The 20277-nt window shown below is 35.5% G+C and overlaps 1 protein-coding gene, 2 long non-coding RNA genes and 2 pseudogenes across 4 annotated transcripts in view; 3 read left to right on the forward strand and 2 right to left on the reverse strand.

Annotated features, from left to right (window-relative positions):
* The window catches only part of LOC125878435 (uncharacterized), a 70512-nt gene that overhangs the window by 30918 nt on the left and 19317 nt on the right, over positions 1 to 20277 (reverse strand). The window lies entirely within an intron of this gene.
* The window catches only part of LOC125878434 (uncharacterized), a 48716-nt gene that overhangs the window by 12700 nt on the left and 15739 nt on the right, over positions 1 to 20277 (reverse strand). For both annotated transcript variants that reach the window (XR_007447754.1, XR_007447753.1), the window contains exon 2: positions 8063 to 8111. This is a non-coding gene — a long non-coding RNA (uncharacterized LOC125878434). The remainder of the gene's footprint in view (positions 1 to 8062; positions 8112 to 20277) is intronic.
* LOC125878409 (flavonoid 3'-monooxygenase CYP75B137-like) overlaps positions 1 to 20277 on the forward strand; it is a 55869-nt gene that overhangs the window by 11032 nt on the left and 24560 nt on the right. The window lies entirely within an intron of this gene.
* LOC125878415 (flavonoid 3'-monooxygenase CYP75B137-like) lies at positions 7897 to 10098 on the forward strand (annotated as a pseudogene).
* LOC125878417 (flavonoid 3'-monooxygenase CYP75B137-like) lies at positions 11576 to 13721 on the forward strand (annotated as a pseudogene).

Genomic DNA, 20277 nt, shown 5'->3' on the forward strand with positions numbered 1-20277 from the left:
ATATTGTTATTTGCCTACTCTTATTTAGTTTCTACCCTCAGACCCATTACTTGTTGTTTCGGGTTACAGGTTAGCTTACCTACTGGTGGGTTATAGTAGGTGTCATCATGACTTGAGAAATCGGGTCGTGACAGAAGCTCTGATTGTGAGAGGTCATTCTCAAAATCATGTGAGAACAAAGAATGGGAGATCCAAGTCAAGATCCAGACTCAACAAAGATGAATGTGCCTTTTGCCGAGAAAAAAGGCACTGGAAGAAAGACTGCCCAAAGTTGAAAAGCAAAGCCAAACCAAATAATGGGAAGGCTGTCATGGATTCAAATGTGGCTGATTGTGATGACTCTGATTACTCACTAGTTACAACAGATCCATTCAAATCATCTGATGTATGGTTGATGGACTCAGCTTGTAGCTATCATATGTGTCCCAATAGGGACTGGTTTGTAGATTTACAAGAAGGAGAATGTGGAGTTATTCACATCGCAAACAATAATCCTTTTACCGTATATGGTGTTGGTTCAATTTGATTAAGGATCATGATGGATTGACCAGAACATTAACAGATGTTCGGTATGTACCGGATTTGAAGAAGAATCTCATTTCTGTTGGAGCCCTAGAGTCAAAGGGATTCAAAGTCATTGAAGCTAATGACGTAATGAGAATATGCTCCGGTGCGCTGGTGGTAATGAAGGCAATTCGAAGAAATAATAACATGTACCACTATCAAGGTAGTACAGTTATTGGGACATCAACAACAACATCCAACGACGACAAGGAGGCAGAAATGACCAGGCTGTGGCATATGCGCTTGGGACATGCTGGAGGAAAATCCTTGAAAACTTTATCAGATCAAGGATTGCTAATGTAACATCCGACAATTTGAAGTGGCTTTGAAGAAGCTTGAAATTGGAAAGTAGTCTTTTTTTTTAAAAAAAAAAGTGGAAATTTGGCTAAGTATGGAGATCAATGAGTTTTTGGCCAACTTTGAGTAGTCGTAACTCCTAGCTCAGGATGAGTTAGGAGTAGTTCCAGTTATGGTTGCGAAGCTCGTGGAGCGATATTTCCAACGCCACCAAGTTTGCTCGATTTCGAGTTCGTATGAGGGAGTTATGCCCTTTAGAAGTTGGGCAGTTGGAAAGGAAATCCGTCCGGAAATTTAAGGGCATTTTGGTCTTTTCCCAAATTTTTTCTCTTGAGGTTACATGGTGTGTTGGATGATTTTGGGGATCATTTCTTTTATCCCATTGTAAAGAGGGAGAGTTAGGGTTCTTGAGAGGAGAAGAAGAGGAGAAAGAAGATCAACAAGTTTTCGTCGTGGATTATCATCGGGGGTGATCCCTAATAGGTATGTGAGTTTTTCGTGTGGGTTGATCCTTTCCATCACACACACTAAGTTTACTTTATGATTTGAGAAAAGATTGGGGTTTGTTGTTGAAGTGTTGAAGTTGTTAGTTGTTGTTGATGTTGTTGGTAGTGTTGTTGAAGTTATTGTTCTTTGTGAAACATGATTGAGGTTGTGTAATTAAGTTGAACCTATTGTATGTTGAGGAAATTATGATTCTAAGAGGTATGCCCCTTTCAAAGTTGAATCACCATCAATTCACAGCAATTTCTGGTCTATCGATCCCATCTACGGGCCTGACCTACGGACCGTAGATCGATTGACGGTCCGTACTGGTCAACCGTCGATCGGGACAGAAGTTGGGTTTTTGGGGCATCGATCTACGGTCCGTGACCTGACCTATGGACCGTAAGTCAGGATCGTAGGTCAACACTTAGTCTTTTTTTTTTATAAATGAATTCTGGGAAGTTTCTGAAGTGATCTACGGACCTGTAGTACGGACCGTAAGTCCATCTATGGTCCGTCGATGGAGTCCGTAAGTCCCATCTGTGTCACCAGAAATCTGAGGTCTCAGCCAAGTTTCCCCACTTCTTTCCTCACCTTCTCATGCATGTTCCAAAGTATTATACCTATGATCTATAGTTGTTTCCGACCCTCCAAAGTACGTCTAAGAGTTCAAGAATCCCTCCATAACATGTGATCGAACACCTTGAATTCATAATTTCAATTCAAGGAAAGATAGTTCCAAGTCAAGTGAAGTTAGAAGTCAAGAAAAAGAGCATAGAGTTTCAAGTCGAGTAAGAGTCTCAGTTTCAAGTTAAGTCATGAGTTTAAAGTTGAGTTCATTTCTCAAAGTTATTAGGGAACTATGTATTCCCAAAGAAGTTTTAAAGAAATGTCTTTACATTTGAATAAGGTTGGAAACTGAGATTTCCAAAGGGGCCTTCGGGCTAGTTTTTGAGTAATTATCTCATATCAGCAGGAATAAATATGTTTTAAAAACATAAGAGCCAGTATATTTTGGGAGTAGTATCGAGCACCGAATTGGGGGGAGCGTTCAAAGAACCCACAGCCCCCATAGAACCATGTTAGCCACCATGGGTAGAGAAGGATCATACTTTTTAGATGAATCCTTTTCAGATTAGACTAGTGGATCCATTAGGCAGTTCAGGTCTTATACCTTTGGCCGGGTATAAGATGCTCTGGTAGCGTGAGGTCGATCGCTGTATCATCACTATAGCTCTTATGTGATGGTTGTCGGTTAGAGAAACTCCCACAGCAGTTATTGTATTTTTCATACACGGAGATTATTGTATTTTATATACATCAGTTCATTGTATTTCTATATACATTTCAGGCTTATTGTACCTTTATATACATACAGAGTTTATAGCATGTTTTAAACAGTCTTTCTTTATATCGCACTTGTTTTAAATTGCCTTATATTGAAAGAAGTCAGTCAGGTTGAGTTGAGTTGAGCCAGGTAAGCTATTCAGTTTCTTCCAGATTTCCTTCTAGCCTTTGTTGCTTAGTTTTCCCTCTTGCATACTCGTACATTCCATGTACTGATGCCAGTTGGCCTGCATCGTTTGATGATGCAGATTCAGGTACCCCAGATCAGCATCCTGCACGTCGTTGATTCAGCTGAGCACTCCAGAGTCAGTGGTGAGCCTCCTTGCATTCCGGAGGACCCAATTATTTATGTTCTTAGTTTTTGGTTTTATTAGGATGTTGCGGGGTCAATCCCAACATCCATCTCAGTATTTTTAGAGGCTTCATAGACAGACAGTCAGTCAGCTAGTTTTGAGTCTCTTATCTATGTCTATATGTAAATATCCTACTTTGAGATTCGAATTGCCTTTATGGCCATATTTTATAAGTTAAGTTGTTTTGTAATATTGCATTGCATCGAGTTATTCTGTTGAGGTTTCCGCTGAGTTAAGAAAGCCAGGCCAAGGGTTCGCTTGGGGCCAGAAATGGTCTCCAGGTGCCGGTCCCGCCCAGGGTGTAGGCTCGGGGCGTGACAGCTAAAAGGAGTAAAAACTTGCAACTTGGAGTTTTGTGAGCATTGCGTCAAGGAAAGAAAGCAAGGGTTAAATTTGGAACAACTATCCATAATACTAAAGGTATAATAAACTCATATAGAAAATGAACGGAGATAAACATGAGAAAAGAGAACGTATTTTTAAATTTGACAAGATTCAAAGATAAATTAATGTAAAGATTTGGTAGTTAGGAAGATAATTCTTCATTGGTACAAACGTCTAGATAACATCTTTTGTAGGTGAGAATTAGGTGAACCATAAAATGGTTTCACAAGGTAAATCTTGACATTTTGACACATTGTGATGTCATGGATGACATCAATAGGAAGAATTCACTCCTATAAATAGGTAGTTCCTAATTCATTTGTGACACACCTCTCACTTGCCTTCTCATCTTCAAAGGCATTTGATCTTCTTTCTCTCTTGTAGTATTTCACTTGTACTCTTTTGGAGTGAAATAAATATTGGTTGGTTGTGTTCAATGAGTAGGTAAAAGAAAACAAAAGTTTACTGAACCTCGATAATTCCTGGTGTTCTTTTTATTGTTGTCTCATCTACTATTTATTAGCTACCTTTAGATATAGCAGTTGTGATTTCATCACTCTCTATATATTCGGCTTCCGCAACACATATATCATATATCATCATATCATATATTATTGGGAAAATGCATAAGAACCCCCCCAGCCTATGCCCAAAATCCTTGAGACACACCTAACCTTTACTAAGGTTCTATTACCCCCCGAACTTATTTTTTTATTAGTTTTTTACCCCTTTTCGGTCTACGTGGCACTATCCTTGAAAAAATTGTCAACACGCACTGGGCCCACAAGATAGTGCCACGTAGGCCGAAAAGGGGTAGAAAATTATATATAAAATAAGTTCGGGGGGGGGGGGTAATAGGATCTTAGTAAAGGTTAGGTGTGTCTCATGAATTTTGGGCATAGGCTGGGGGGTACTTATGCATTTTCCCAATATTATTATAAGTGGGAAGCTCCAAAGTGTAAAGTTTGATTACCATTATACCCTACACTAAATAAAAAAATATACATCATCTCATTAATTATTAATTAGATATTAAACTTTAATTACCTCTAAGCTTGCTGAATATCATAAAAAACTGGAAAAAATATGAAAAGTCACATTACATTATTTATCATAGTCAACCATTAACATTGTTTTAAGACCTTTCCAAACTAAATCGTTGTTTTAAGAAGTCCAAAAAAATGTTTAAATACATTATCCAATTAAATGTGAAATTAAAGACATTAAAGAAAATGGAAGAGAAAAAGCTGTGTATCAGTTTTCAAAACCCTCTTTTCCATAAATTAATTTCTTAGAACTCTTGTCTCTTCATTTGCCTATATTGAATGAAGATGATTTTTTCAAATTTATAAATACAGATATTGAATAATATCAAACAAGCGTATGATTAAAGGTTAGTTATACAATTGCTAATTGCCAAATCCTTACTTTTATTTGATCTCTTCGTATTATTTTAATTTTAGATTTCATGATTTATATGTATATCACATTTAATTGTATTTATGTTTGTCATTTTTTCTTTCTCAGCTTTGGTGGCATCAAGATTACAAGCAGCTATAATATATGATGAGAACTTCCCTATTTTGTTGTTTTCTTTGTGGTAATTTCTTAACAGAATTATCATTTTTGTAAAGCATCGATATTTTGGACTTTCAAAATCATTTTGGAACGAAAGTTATAGTGCTTCAAGATACTTCAATTCATTTTTAAATGAATTTGAAGTTATATTTTTCAAGTGACAGGATAGTTTCTACATCTACAAATTAGGTATACAATTCTTCTTTATAATTTTTTTTTTTTTTTTAGTTCTCATATGTTTTTTAGTGTTGAAGTGCTGGTATTATATGTTACCTCTTCTGCGTCAACTAAATTGAGAAACTTGTTGATGCATTTTTACAATCTCATATTTAGTAATGTGCAAATTCTTGCTTTATAAAATTATATTAATTAGGATTTGTATATATTATACTTTATGTATTACACACTATAATTGCATATAATTATACATTTAATTGTTTATGCAGGTAGGTTATGAGAAAAAACAACGTATGAAATTCTAATCATTTGAAGTTCACACATTAACTTTTGAGGTGAAGGCAGTGGATGGTGTTTAGTGATGCAAATGATGTTTTCTTTCTCGCTTTTATGTAAATATATATATTTTTTTTATTGTTTGAGTTAATTTTGGATATATTTGAGAATAGTATGTATATAAAATATATTACAACTTTTTCTTTCTTCTGTAAACAGGAATAAGGCTTTGCCTTTTGTTTGATTTTTTATGGGGAAAATGCATAAATACCCCCCCAGCCTATGCCCGAAATCCTAGAGACACACCTAACCTTTACTAAGATCCTATTACCCCCCCGAACTTAATTTATCCATAATATTCTACCCCTTTTCGGCCTACGTGGCACTATCCTGGAAAAAAATGTCAACATGCGCTGGGCCCACAAGACAGTGCCATGTAGGCCAAAAAGGGGTAGAATATTACATATAAAATAAGTTCGGGGGGGTAATAGGACCTTAGTAAAGGTTAGGTGTGTCTCTGGGATTTCGGGTATAGGCTGGGGGGGTACTTATGCATTTTCCCATTTTTTATGTCCTGCGTTTCTATCGTAATGAAGGTTGTTGTGGGGAGATCTTTGTGTCACTGAAGATTGCTTTCAATGATCGCAAAATTAAAAATATAAAAAATATTGCAATACTATAATTTCTCTTCTGGAAGTCATAAAAGAAAGAATAGGTATACGTTGGTTTGATAAGCCAAAAAAATATAACCCCAGCTTGCTTTTGTCACTCAAGCAATACCAGTTTTTCAGTTTGATTTTTTCTTTAAATTTGTTGTCATTTCTTATTCTTTCATTCTACCTCTCCTCTAATTTTAAAATAAAATACACTCTTTATGTCCCCAAATGAAGTATTGAAGTTCAAAATATGATGGTCGACATTTTTAAATATTGAGTAAGAAATACTTTTATTTTCACAATACATATATATCCATTTGGAGGCTTATGTCAAATGATTTTATTCACGTTAAATATAAGTGAGATTAAAAATCCATTATAATGTTACAATACCTTAATTGATAATTTTACTTGTTGTTACACAAAACAGACTTTACAGAAAGAAACAAAGTCAAATTATAACTTCAACAATTAGTTTTAAACTATAATTGTTGTCTTGCCCATTCATTTCAAGTTCAACTACGATATCGCTTTAACATATATAAATATTAATTATCAGTTTGTATTTTTTTTTCTCTTCTAATTCACTATTGAATCCCATACACATGTTTTAATAATATTTATGTTTTGAAAGTATGTATTAACTGATAGGAATACACGTGTGACGCACGTGTCCAAAACTAGTATATATATATGAGAGTCGTGTTTTGTATGATGAACTATGGAAATGAGATCCATTTGAAATTAATTCAAAGGTTTCTATACAGTTTGTATCTGCAATTCAAGTGTGCCTGAATTACCAACAAAGTTCAATAGGTCTATTCCAGAATGCACATCAGACATGAGCTTCCTGTTTGTAAGATAAAAACTAGTTCAAAATTTATCCTTTAAATTCAAAATACTGTAAAGGTGCATTTATTATAATTATAAAAACTGTTAAAAGAAAGTTTCTTGGCAATATTCTTATACATGCATCCTAACTATCTGCCCATTAATCAACTTTAAGTGTATGTCTCTTCATTGCTAAACAGTTATTCCCTTTGTCCCTTTTTACTTTTCCAATTTTAACTTGTTGCTTGTCTCTTTTTACTTACCATTTTTGACAAATCAAGAAAAGATAATATTTTTTTACCTATTATACGTTCAATATTGAGTTTTTCTTCTTCAGCAAAGAAGATGAACGGTATCTGATTAAATATTTGAGGCCATGATTGTCAAAGACTTCAAATTTTGCAGGCAATGAATCCAAAGAAAGAAAGCCTTTTTTTGCTGAAAATTGAATGATAAACGAAATGCCAAACAAACTCTGCTTTCCACGTTTCTTATAGGGGTAATACATATATTGGAACCTAAACTTGGCTTCAAATTTTAACTTTGACCTCCAACTTTCATAGTGCACAAATAGGCACTTTAACTTGTATAAAGTAGAACAAATAGACACACATGTCCTACATGGCATCCTACATGTCATTTTTTGTCCTACGTGGTGTCCTACGTGTATTGTGCCATGTAGGACTCGTGTGTTTACTTGTTCTACTTTATACAAGTTAAAGTGCCTATTTGTGCTCTATGAAAGTTGGAGGTCAAAGTTAAAATTTGAAGGCAAGTTTAGGGTCCAATATATGTATTATGCCTTTCTTATAATACCAACAAAGTGCTTTTTCCGTTTCAATTCAGGGGTGACTCTGCTTCGTTTTCATCCTACTGCTCTTTTTATATTCATCTGATCCTTTCAGCAAAAAAAAGAAAAAAAACTTTTAGCTGTGCAAAAGCTTCAGATGTCTCTCAAATTCTTCAAACCCCTTTTTGATTCTTCCCCATGGCTCCTTCAACAACTCAATATTGAGCAAAAGGCTGTATTTTTCTCCTTTTTTCTTATTTTTTTAGCCTTACTTTGGGGTTTCATCAGTAACTCAAACAAGGGATTGCCACCAGGGCCTAAACCTTTGCCCTTGATAGGTAATCTCCATTCTCTTGAACCTGAACTTCATACCTATTTTGCATCTCTTTCACAAACTTATGGCCCGATTTGTAGACTCTGGTTTGGTAAAAAAGTTGGGATTATTATTACTTCCCCTGCTTTAGCTCGCGAGGTTCTTAAGGATCAAGATACGATTTTTGCTAACAGAGATGTCCCTGCTGCTGGAAGAGAATTTTCATATGGTGGCAATAACATAGTTTGGAATCCTTATGGACCAAAATGGCGCATGTTGAGGAAGGTTTGTGTTCGCGAAATGCTTAATGTTTCTACTTTCAATTCTGTTTATACACTAAGACGAAGGGAGCTTAGACAATCGATCAATTACTTTTATAACCAGGCAGGATCGCCTGTGAATGTTGGTGAACAGATGTTCTTGACTGTGCTTAATGTGATTACAAGCATGTTATGGGGTGGCACTGTGAAGGGTGAGGAAAGAGCTAGCCTTGGAGCTGAATTTAGGCATGTTGTGACTGAGATAGCTGCGCTGTGCAGTATTCCCAATCTTTCCGATTTTTACCCGGGCTAGGCCTGGTTTGATTTCCAGGGTGTTACAAAGAAGATGAAGGTGTTGGCAAAGAGATTTGATGAGATATTTGAGAGCATAATTGATCAAAAACAAAAATTGGACAGAAATGGTGTTGGCCAAGAAAGCAAAGACTTTTTGCAAGTTTTGCTGAAGTTGAAAGATGAAGCAGATGTCAAAATACCTCTAACCATGACTGAAATCAAAGCCTTACTTATGGTATGTTTATCAGTTGTGCATTCTACTAAATTTGCTTTTTCCAAAAATAAATCTTCCTCTCCCCAGTTATCACTGCATTATTATTGAGTAGCCAAGATTGCATTTGTCATCAACCATTCATACCTTAATTTTTTTGGATCAATTATTAGCTAACAATGACCATGATGGCAGATTTTTTTTTTTTTTTATATTAAAAGGATCAAAAAATCATTGTGGCATATGGGAAATAAATGTCAGAAGAATCAGCTTCGTAAATTCATGTCCTGAGCTGTTGGTTGCGTTCTTCTGGTAGGAAAATTCACTTTCATTACATGCGGTACTGGTTACAATGTTTGCATTTTATTTTAAATAGTCCATCTCCTTACCTATTAGGCAGTTAACGGATAAAAAATTGGTTTATAGTAATATTAGTCATAATAAGAGGATCAAATGCTAATAAAAGTTAAAATTAGGATCATAAATGTTCTGAACTGTTAATTGCGACCGTGTTATTGGACTGACTTAAGGAAAGAGTCGGCAAATTTAGCATCAGATAATATGTGACTTAACTGTGAACCTTGAACTGAACTCCAATATAAGGTTCTACAATTAAAAAATTGTTATACATGATAATAACTTCCCAAATACTATGGACAGGATATGGTCGTCGGTGGAACTGGTTCAACCGCCAACACAACTGAGTTTGCCATTGCTGAAATATTGCACAACCCCGATATCCTGAGGAAATTACAACAAGAACTAGATACCGTTGTGGGAAAAGAAAATATTGTGGAAGAGTCTCATATTCAGGAATTACCATATCTCTATGCAGTGATGAAAGAAGTCTTGCGCATACATCCAGTTGCTCCACTACTGGTGCCACATTGTCCTAGTGAAACATGCACTGTGGGAGGATACATTGTTCCTAAAGGATCTTGTGTTTTCATAAATGTATGGGCCATACATAGAGATGCTTCTACCTGGAAAAATCCAACAGAGTTCCTTCCAGAGAGATTTTTGCAAAAAAACTGGGATTATGGTGGAAATGATCTCAACTATTTCCCATTTGGTTCTGGCAGAAGAATCTGTGCGGGGATAGCCATGGCAGAGAGGATGTTCATGTATTCACTGGCTTCACTCATTCATTCTTTTGATTGGAAATTGCCCGAAGGAGAGACATTAGACCTTACAGAGAAGTTTGGTATTACTTTGAAAAAGAAAATGCCTCTGGTGGCTATACCTACTCCAAGATTGTCCAATTCAACACTGTATGAGTAAGATAAAAATATATCAATGTTATGTGCTAATGTCTTTCAAAGAATTGTAAGGTAAGGTACTTCATTAGGAATTGTATGGTAAGGCCTAGCCCCCCTTGCTTGTACTTATCCTTATTGATATCTTTTTATTTTTAATAAAAGACCGCTAGACACTCCGTTTAGTGGTAAATTTGGAGGGAAAAAAATGTCTTTGATATAAATGTATGCACCACTGACAATCAATGGACCAGGTCCCTGACAAAATAACAGTGCGAAAAAAATAACTCAAAGTAAATCAGACACAAGAATTTTACGTGGAAACCTCCTCGTTCAAGGGAGGAGAAAACTACTACCTGTCTCACAGGATTTCACCACAAACTCCATTCCACTAAAAACGGAGCAACATTCAGATTACAAACTCTTCTAACCTAGGAATTAAAATCTTAATCCCTTCCCCCTCACTATAACAACTCTGTTACAAGGAAAAACTAAGCAATAACTCTATTGTCCACTAAACCTACTAACTCTAGTCGATCCAGACTTCAACAACCCAACATATCTAACTCTAGCTAAGAATTGGAAAGCTCAACAAGAACTTCAAACGGTATAATTCCTTTATAACTTAGGAATAGATCTTACACGATTGACCACTGAAATATACACCCTAGCAGCAACTAAGAATGATGATAGCTCTATCTTGTCCTTCGGCTGTTCTTGAGCAATATTCCGCGGCTGAGAGGGTTTTGCTTTTTTAATAAACTTTTTCAATGCAAAAACTTGCTTTGTGTCAATGGAGAATAGACATGTTATAGGATAGGCACAAACACACAAAGCAATTTCATTGGCTGAGAGCCTATTGTGCTATGGGAGACGCGCACTAGCCACAACAGAACCTGCAGATGCAGGCTTTTGGATAGTTGTAGATTTTACTGTACGGAACTCTCAGTTTTACTGGGACCAGGTTCAAAGTTTGATCAATCATCAAAAACTAGTTTCGGGGACGTACTTCACACATTTATTCCAAAAACTTAATCTAACATATTGTACATGATAAATTTGATATAATTTATTATATGACTTTCATTGTGCTATGAACTAAAAATGAAAACATACTAAAAGAAAGTTATAGAGTCCTTTTAGTCTATCAATGCTTGCCTTAACATAGGTACACAATTGGTTATAACTAAACTATATCAAGATCTCTTGAAACTTATCAGCATTCTTACAACATAAATTTTGCTGGCGATGAATCCAAAGAAAGAAACGATTTTTTTGCTGAAAAATGAATGATGAACAACATGCCAAACAAACTTTGCTCCTTTCCAAGTTTCTTATACTACCAAACAAAGTACTTTCTCTATTTCAATTAACATCACGAGATTCAGGGTAGGTGACTCTACTTCGTTTTCATCGTACTGCTCTTTTTGTCTTCATATAAATTATCTCAACCTTTCAGCAGAATCAAAAAAAAAAATCTTTAAGCGGTGCAAATGCTTCAGATGTCTCTCAAATTCTTCAAACAACTTTCTGATTCTTTCCCATGACTCCTTCAACAACTCAATGTTGATCAAAAGGGTATATTTTCCTCCAATTTCCTTGGTATATTAGCTGTACTATGGCTTCTTTGGTGTTTCATCAATAACTCAAACAAGGGACTGCCACCAGGGCCTAAAGCTTTACCCTTGATAGGTAATCTCCATTCTCTTGATCCTGAAATTCATATGTATTTTGCATCTCTTTCCCAAACTTATGGCCCCATTTGTAGACTCTGGCTTGGTAAAAAACTTGGGAGTATTATTACTTCTCCTGCCTTAGCTCGCGAGGACCTTAAGGATAAAGATACCATTTTTGCTAACAGAGATGTGTCTGCTGCTGGAAGAGAAATTTCATATGGTGGCAATGACATACTTTGAATCCTTATGGAACAAAATGGCGCATGTTGAGGAAGGTTTGTGTTTGCGATATGCTTAGTAGTTCTACTTTAGATTCTGTTTATGCACTAAGGAGAAGGGAACTTAGACAATCGATCAATTACTTTTATAACAAGGCAGGATCACCTGTGAATGTTGGTGAACAGATGTTCTTGACTATGCTTAATGTGATTACAAGCATGTTATGGGGTGGCACAGTGAAGGGTGAGGAGAGAGCTAGTCTTGGAGCTGAGTTTAGGCATGTCGTGACTGAGATAGTTGAGTTGGTCAGATTCCCAATATTTCCGATTTTTACCCTGGCTTTGCCTGGTTCGATTTCCAGGGTGTTACAAAGAAGATGAAGGTGTTGGCAAAGAGATTTGATAAGATATTTGAGAGCATAATTGATCAAAGACAAAAATTGGACAGAAATGGTGTTTGCCACGAAAGCAAAGACTTTTTGCAAGTTTTGCTAAAGTTGAAAGATGAAGCAGATCCCAAAATACCTCTGACCATGACTGAAATCAAAGCCTTACTTATGGTATGTTTTATCAGTTGTGCATTCTACTAAATTTGCTTGTTCCAAAAAGAAATCTTCCTCTACTAAATAGTCACTGCATTATTATTGAGTAGCCAAGATTGCATTTGTCTTCAACCATTCATACTGGCTTACACTGATCATGATGGCAGATCTTTTCTTTTTTATATTAAATGACATTGATAGTGGAATTGTAAATGTATAGAAAAATTATTGTGGCATATGGGAAATTAATTTCAGAAGAATCAGATTCATAAATTCATGTCCTGGGCTGTTGGTTGCGTTCTTCTGCTTGCAATATTACTTTCATCACATGTGGTCCTGGTTACAAAGTTTTTTACTTTAAATAGTCCATTTCCTTACATGCTAGGCTGTTACAAATGAAAAATTTGAATATAGTGATATAAGTCATAATAAGATGATCAAATGCTATATAAATTGGCATTAGGATTGTAAATGTATTGACGAATTTTTGTGGTGGGTGAGTAATAATTATTAGATTCATATATTCATGTCCTGAAACTGTTAGTTGCTACCATGTTCTACAGTTAAAAAATTGTTGAACATGATAATAACTTCACAAGTACTATGGACAGGAAATGGTTCTCGGTGGAACTGGCTCAACCTCCAACACGATTGAGTTTGCCATGGCTGAAATTATGAACAAACCAGACGTCCTGAGAAAATTACAACAAGAAGTAGATACAGTTGTGGGAAAGGATAATATTGTGGAAGAGTCTCATATTCAGCAATTACCATATCTCTATGTAGTTATGAAAGAAGTATTGCGCATACATCCAGCTGCTCCACTATTGATACCACATTGTCCTAGTGAGACAGTCACTGTTGGAGGATACACTGTTCCTGAAGGATCTCGTGTTTTCAAAGAGATGGTTCTATCTGGAAAAATCCAACAGAGTTCCGTCCAGAGAGATTTTGGACAATAAATGGGATTATAGTGGAAATGATTTCAACTATTTCCCATTTGGTTCTGAAAGAAGAATCTGTGTGGGGATAGGCATGGCAGAGAGGATGTTTGTGTATTCACTGGCTTCACTCATCCATTCTTTCGACTGGAAATTGCCCGAAGTAGAAACATTGGACGTTACAGAGAAGTTCAGTATTATTTTGAAGAAGAAAATGCCTCTGGTGGCTTTACCTACTCCAAGATTGTCCAATCCAACATTGTATGAGTAAGATAAAAATGTGTTAGTCGTGTTCTGTATGAGTAGAGAGTCGTGTTCTGTATGATGATTTTGTCTTTTGTATGATGAATTATGAAAATGGGATCCATTTGAAATTGATTCAAAGCTTTTTATGCAGCGAAAGGAACCATTATCTTCTCTCTTCTCTCTTGGTGAAAGTTCTCTCAAAACCCACTCTTATGTGCTAATGTCTTTCAAAAACAAATATTAATGAGCATTGAATAATTCTCCCTAGTTTCCTATTTATAGATAATGAGTGATATTTTCTTTTAATTTTGACTGAAATTGATAGAATATGTGTGTCCACTATCAGTCAACGGACCAGGTCCCTTGACACAGCAAGAACAGTAATGAAGAGTAAACAATGAAGAGAAAACAACACAAGCAGTTTACGTGGAAACCTTCTTGCTCAAGGGAATAAAACCACGACCTGTCACACATGATTTTCATCTGTTTTCACTAATCTTCTCAAGCAAAAGTGAAACACAGATTAAACCACCAACGAGATTAACCTCTTAATCTCAATGCTAAGTAATACATCTATTACTTACTGAGCCTAAGCAGATACCACACTGCCCACTAAGCCATCACTCCTAGATAACTTAGACTTTAACTAAGCAGATACAACACTATCCACTAAATCAACTAGCTCCTAGATGATTTAGAATTTTACTGAGTAGATATAACATTGCCCACTAAATCAGTTAACTCTAACCGATTTAGACTTTTTACAACCAGAACAAATGATTTGATTCCTTTATAGATTAGGAACAGATTTACAATATAAGCACTGAAGTATGAATCCTAAGACAACGGTGACAAATGCAGCTCTATTAGGTCCCTGTTGCTCTTTTGGAGGATACTTCACGAAAATGGGTCTTTGCTTGTGTTCTTGAGAATTTTCAAGAAGCAAAAACTAAGGTTGTGTCTATACAAAGCTCCAACTCAACAAAGACGCTTCAGCACTCTATTAGGTCCCTTTGTTGAGCATGAGAATTATTCTTCCTTGAAGATGGCCTTTTCTTTTTTAGCTTATGAATTTTCAGAAATTCACAACTTTGTTTGCCAAATCTTGAGTTTATGTTTTGGAGAAGAGACTATATCAAAAGGACACAAACTCTTTGGGACGAGGCTATTGGCTGAGAGCTTGCTGTTATGAAAAGTTGTGCACCAACCACATCAGAGTTGGCAGCTTTTTGACAGCTGTCTCTTCGTCCTTTTCTCGTACGCAGACTTTTCGAGACCAAGTCCCTTGTTGCGTTCTTTGATGCTTGAGTTCTTGAAAAAGACTTGCTAGCTCTCTCTCTCTTCTTGAATGAATAATGTTGTTTGTTTATTGTTGTATATATCAGTTACCAACAAGGGTTTTAACCACTTAAACAAACAACTTCGTTCGCCCTTCCTATTGGTGAAGTACGCTGCACATCTCACCAACCAACTTGACAAGACAGCTATAAAGATAGCTTTACAGTTGTGCACCACTTTGAATCTGGACGGAAGTACTCTGCCAAGGACCGGGTCCCTGCATTTGTGAGGATCATCAAAACACCTAGAATATAACATTTTCCCCCTTTTTGATGATGACACACAAATATTCCTCATGCTGAGTTTATTCATTCATTTCCCTTTCCGTCAGTCCCAATATACCAGAAGACCCTTTCCTGGATCTGGTCCCTTGTTGGATCCCTAAGTTTGTTAAATCATCAAAACTTAACATCAGCTCCAAAATAACAGAAATAATTAATTATCATGTGGAAGCTAGCAAAGCAACCTAGGAAGACCATGGGTAAGAAGATAAATGAGAAATATGTCAAAAGAAACATAAATATTTAACAAGGTTCAGTCAATTTACCTAATCTACAAAAGGATATGAGCAATCCACTATATAAATAAAGATACAAAATATCGAGAGAAATAACCTCACAAAATTAACTCAACTTAACAAGAGGCTCACACTAGTGATAATGTACCACTTGTGTCTCACAAAAATCATCCCCCAAATAAAACTCTCAGAGCCCTTAGGACTACATAGTAGATGCAACCAAGTTAGAAGCAATGAGCCTCTTTTTATAGAACTAGTTTTGGGAACATGCGAATTATTCCTAAAACTTAATCTAACATATTGTAAATGATAAATTTGATATAATATATTATACTTTCTTTGCGCTATGAACTAAAAATGATAACATACAAAAAGAATAAAAATATAAGTTATAGAGTCCTACTAGTCTATCAATGTGTACCTTAACATAGGTACTTAATTGGTTACAACTCAACTATATCAAGATCTCTTGAAACTTATCAGTTATCTTACAACAACATATATACAAAGACTTTATGATGATGCTAAAATTTTGTACTAAGTTACCTAACATAAGGAAAAAATTGACTCCCTTAGTCCTCATACTCTCATCTTCACTAATCATTGATTTGGTCCTCTAAGGTTTTAGTGTTACAAGAGTGACATTTATGACATAGTTTTTACCCATAATATCATAATCAATTAGATAATTAACTGGTCACTTTGTTACGAAGACCATGAGTCCATGACTCTTTGTGATCACTGACTAGCTAGAGTCATTATTGCATCAAAAAGAAGTATATTTAACAAAAAAATTATTAATTTTACTATATATATATATAAGTTGCTGAGATGAGGAGATTTGAGCCAAAAAAAATTTAAGCAATTTCATTTTTGATGTTAAAAGCAGTATGAATCACTTCAATAATCAAACTGTCTTCCTGCAAAACATGGCTTCAGAACTTCTAAAATATGTCTTGCAGCTCTCCTGACAGTTCAATGGTATAAATTAATGAACATCAAATACTTCTATATGTTAGCATGTTCTATAGATTCTAATAGTTATAATGTAATAACTAACTTTTTGTAGATCATGTAATTGTATTAGAAAATTAAATAAATATATATGTCTATTAACTTGTAAACCTCTAACAAAATTGTTTGACTACTCAGTGGTAAGAAAGGGGTGGTAGAAATGTCTTTCGCACTAGTATTGTGGGTTCAAACTCTACCATCAATCTTCTGTCCTAAAATTTAGAACCCCAAACTTCTAATTCTGACTCCGCCGCTGAACCTCACAAAGTAACTGAGCCTAGTGCTTTAATTCTTAGAATCATTCACTTACGATTCCTTTAAACAAAAATTGAAAGTTTTGGTTTTGTTAACTACTAGTCAACAGTTAGTCCTAAACATTTAGGGCTCTTGGTTAAATATCGATTTCCATTGAATCAACACAAGTAATAGTACGAATGGGGACTGGAAAGATATCTCTGCTTCTTTTTCATTGCATGGGTCCACCAAATTAGTTTTTTTCTTCATCGGAAATATCTCGTTCCTTCGGCTAATTAGTTTTCTTTTAATTATGGCATAATACATATATTGACCCCTAAACTTGGCTTCAAATTTTAAGTTTGACCTCCAACTTTCACAGTGCACAAATAGACACTTTAACTATCCAGACTTTTAATAAATAAACCCGCGATTTTTGGACCAAAGTGCGTGAAATGCAAACACTTCCACGTGTATTAGTGAGCCAATCAATGACTGCCAACTAATTAAACATTTTACATGTCAATTTTAGAACTAAAAAATAAATTAATTAATTTCAATTAATAAAGAAGGGTTAAAACATTCCATCTGTTCATTTCACCTACACAATTCAAAATCATCTCAAAGTGAAAGTGAAAACCCTAGGTCAGCAAGTGAATCAAAACTTGGGAATCAAAAGGGGAAAATCGTTCAAGATTTTTGGGGAAGTTGATGTTCATCTGTTCAGGTATGCCTAAATTTGCCCTTTTGAAAGTTTATCTTTGATACAAAGTTGAATCTTTTTGTCACCATTAATGTAAAATAGTTATTTTCTTACAGCTTTATACATATGGGTCATATTATAGCTATTTTTACCATGGAGGTCGCATTTATAAAGGTCAATATGTGTCGAAATTGGGAAACATCGTATTTAGCATAGATAAGGACCACTTCTCTTTGACCGAACTGAAATCGTATACAAAAGACATTGGATATGATGAAGTTGATGCTTTTTTTACTGAAGACCCTATTACCCATAATTTTGTCAAGATAGAAAGTGACAGCCAACTATATAACTTTGTTAAAGATTTGCGGAGTGGGTCATTTTTTAAGTTGTTTTTGAAGCATGTGACTGTTAAAAAAGGGGGGTCCACTGCTACACCTACTTTGGGACCATTTTCTGTTGAAAATAATAATCAAGAATTGGGAAATTGCTCTAGGGTTTCACACACTGAACATGGTATAAATAGGGAAGGTGAAGTTGAACAACCATTAGATGAAGAAAATGATGATTCTCTTAACTTTGAAGAGGATAACTTAGATGATGTTCCAGATCAGGATGATAGTGAAGTTGATGAAGAATTGAGAGCTTTTAGAGAAAAACTTAGTGAAGACAAAAAAAATGAAACTGCAAAGCAAAAAAAGAGAACTAAAAAACTCTCAAAGGATCAAGGTATTGAGCTTGGAGAAGTTGGCATAGATAAGGGATTTGAGAATATCTTCACCAATAAGGCAGCCAAATTTAATGGGAAATTGGGAGGTGATGAAGTGTTTATTGATTCATCAGATGAACCAAGTGAAGATAGTGATGAGGAGCTAGATGTTCTAGCACAACCAGGTGTTGATTTACCTTCAAGAAGAAAAAGCAACAAATTGAGGTATGATTCTTCTTCATCCGTTTCTTTCTTTGAGTTGGGTATGATATTTGAGAGTGCAACTCAATTTAGAAAGGATGTTGCTGATTATGCTATTCAACATAAGGTTCAGTTAAGGCTTAAGCCCAATGAACCTCATAGAGTTAGGGTAAAATGTGAAGGGAAGTGTAAATGGGAAATCTTTGCAAGCTTGGATAAAGATTCTGGAAATTTTTTTGTGAAGAAATACTATCCTGCTCATAGATGTATTTCAAAGAATAAGAACAGGTTGTGCACAGCCAAATATGTGGAAATGAAGATGAGGGATAGAATAATAGCTCAACCTGACATGAGAGTTCATAAACTTCAAGAGACACTAAAAAAAGAATGGGGCTTAAAAGTGGGAAGATCAATATGTTTCAGGGCAAAAATGAATGTTATTGCCAAGTTCTTGGGTGATTGGAAGCTTGAGTTTTCAAGGTTGTTAGACTATGCTGACATGATTAAGAGTACAAATCCTGGGAGTTCTTGTTGGGTTAGAACTGATAATGAAACAGTACATGGCTTACACTTGTTCAAATATTTCTATGTTTGCTTTGTTGCATTGAAAAATGGATGGATGGAAGGTTGTAGGAAGATTATAGGATTGGATGGATGCTTTCTGAAGGGTGCTTGTAGAGGAGAATTATTAGTGGCTGTTGGAAAAAATGGAAACAATCAAATGTATCCAATAGCTTGGGCAGTGGTTGATCAAGAAACTAAACACTCTTGGAGTTGGTTCTTAAGCTATCTCATTGAAGACTTGCAACTTGGTGATGGAAGTGGCATAACAGTCATGTCTGACATGCAAAAGGTATTTATTCTGCCTTTGTTTATTTATTGCAGCTTACTGTCTTGTGTTACTGCCTTATGTTACTGTCCTGTATTACTGCCCTGTGTTACTGTCCTGTATTATTGCCCTATGTTACTGTTTTGTGTTACTTCCCTGTGTTACTGCAAAAGATTTAACATCAGGAAGACATGATTAATTTTGTCAACTGTTTTTGCAATTAATCATTTGCGCAGGATTGGCATTCTGTTTTTGGTGCAATTGGTCTGTATGGGAATGATGTTGCAAACTCACAATTTTATCATGTAGAATGACTTTATGTCACTGTAAAGGGATAATTATGTATGATGAGCTGATTTACAAGCTCTTTGAATTGCAAATCACAAGTTTAGAACCTAGAAAGCTCAAAATGGCTAAAATCTAGAAATCATAAATTTCAAATCTTAAATCGATCCTTACTATCAAATACATAAATGTATCATTCTTTTAACATATAAAATGAGATTGAATAAACAGTAGATTCTAAGATATGATTGTCACACCCCAAAACCGGATGTGATGGCACGTGTCCAAACCCCACCGGACACGTCAGCCTAACACCCAAAAATCCAACGATACGAAATTAATAAAACAAGAATAAGATAGAAAGATAAGCGAAAGTCTTTAAATAAACTCAATGAAACCCCAGAATTGGTTGTCACATGTACAAACCTCTAATACGGAATCTGAATAAAATATACAAGTCTCATAGTAAAGTTCTAGAATAGAACAAAACAATAAATATAGATAACTTGAGGGCACGTCTGGAATGAACCGCTACCTCTCAAGTAAGTCTGGAAGCTCTAATCTGAAGATGAGTAATAAGTCGGATCTGATAGAGCTGTCAACCTACACAACTGTGTAGAAGCAAGGGTGAGTACCAAAAGCAACAGGTACTCGCAAGTAACACTAAACTAAGCTAAACTAGCAGCTACAAACAACTCCTTTCAATCCCAACCGAACCACCGAAACTTCATTCTAACAGCGAACCAACAAC

The sequence above is a fragment of the Solanum stenotomum genome, chromosome 10 (genome assembly GCF_019186545.1).
Source record: "Solanum stenotomum isolate F172 chromosome 10, ASM1918654v1, whole genome shotgun sequence".
Lineage (NCBI taxonomy): Eukaryota > Viridiplantae > Streptophyta > Magnoliopsida > Solanales > Solanaceae > Solanum > Solanum stenotomum.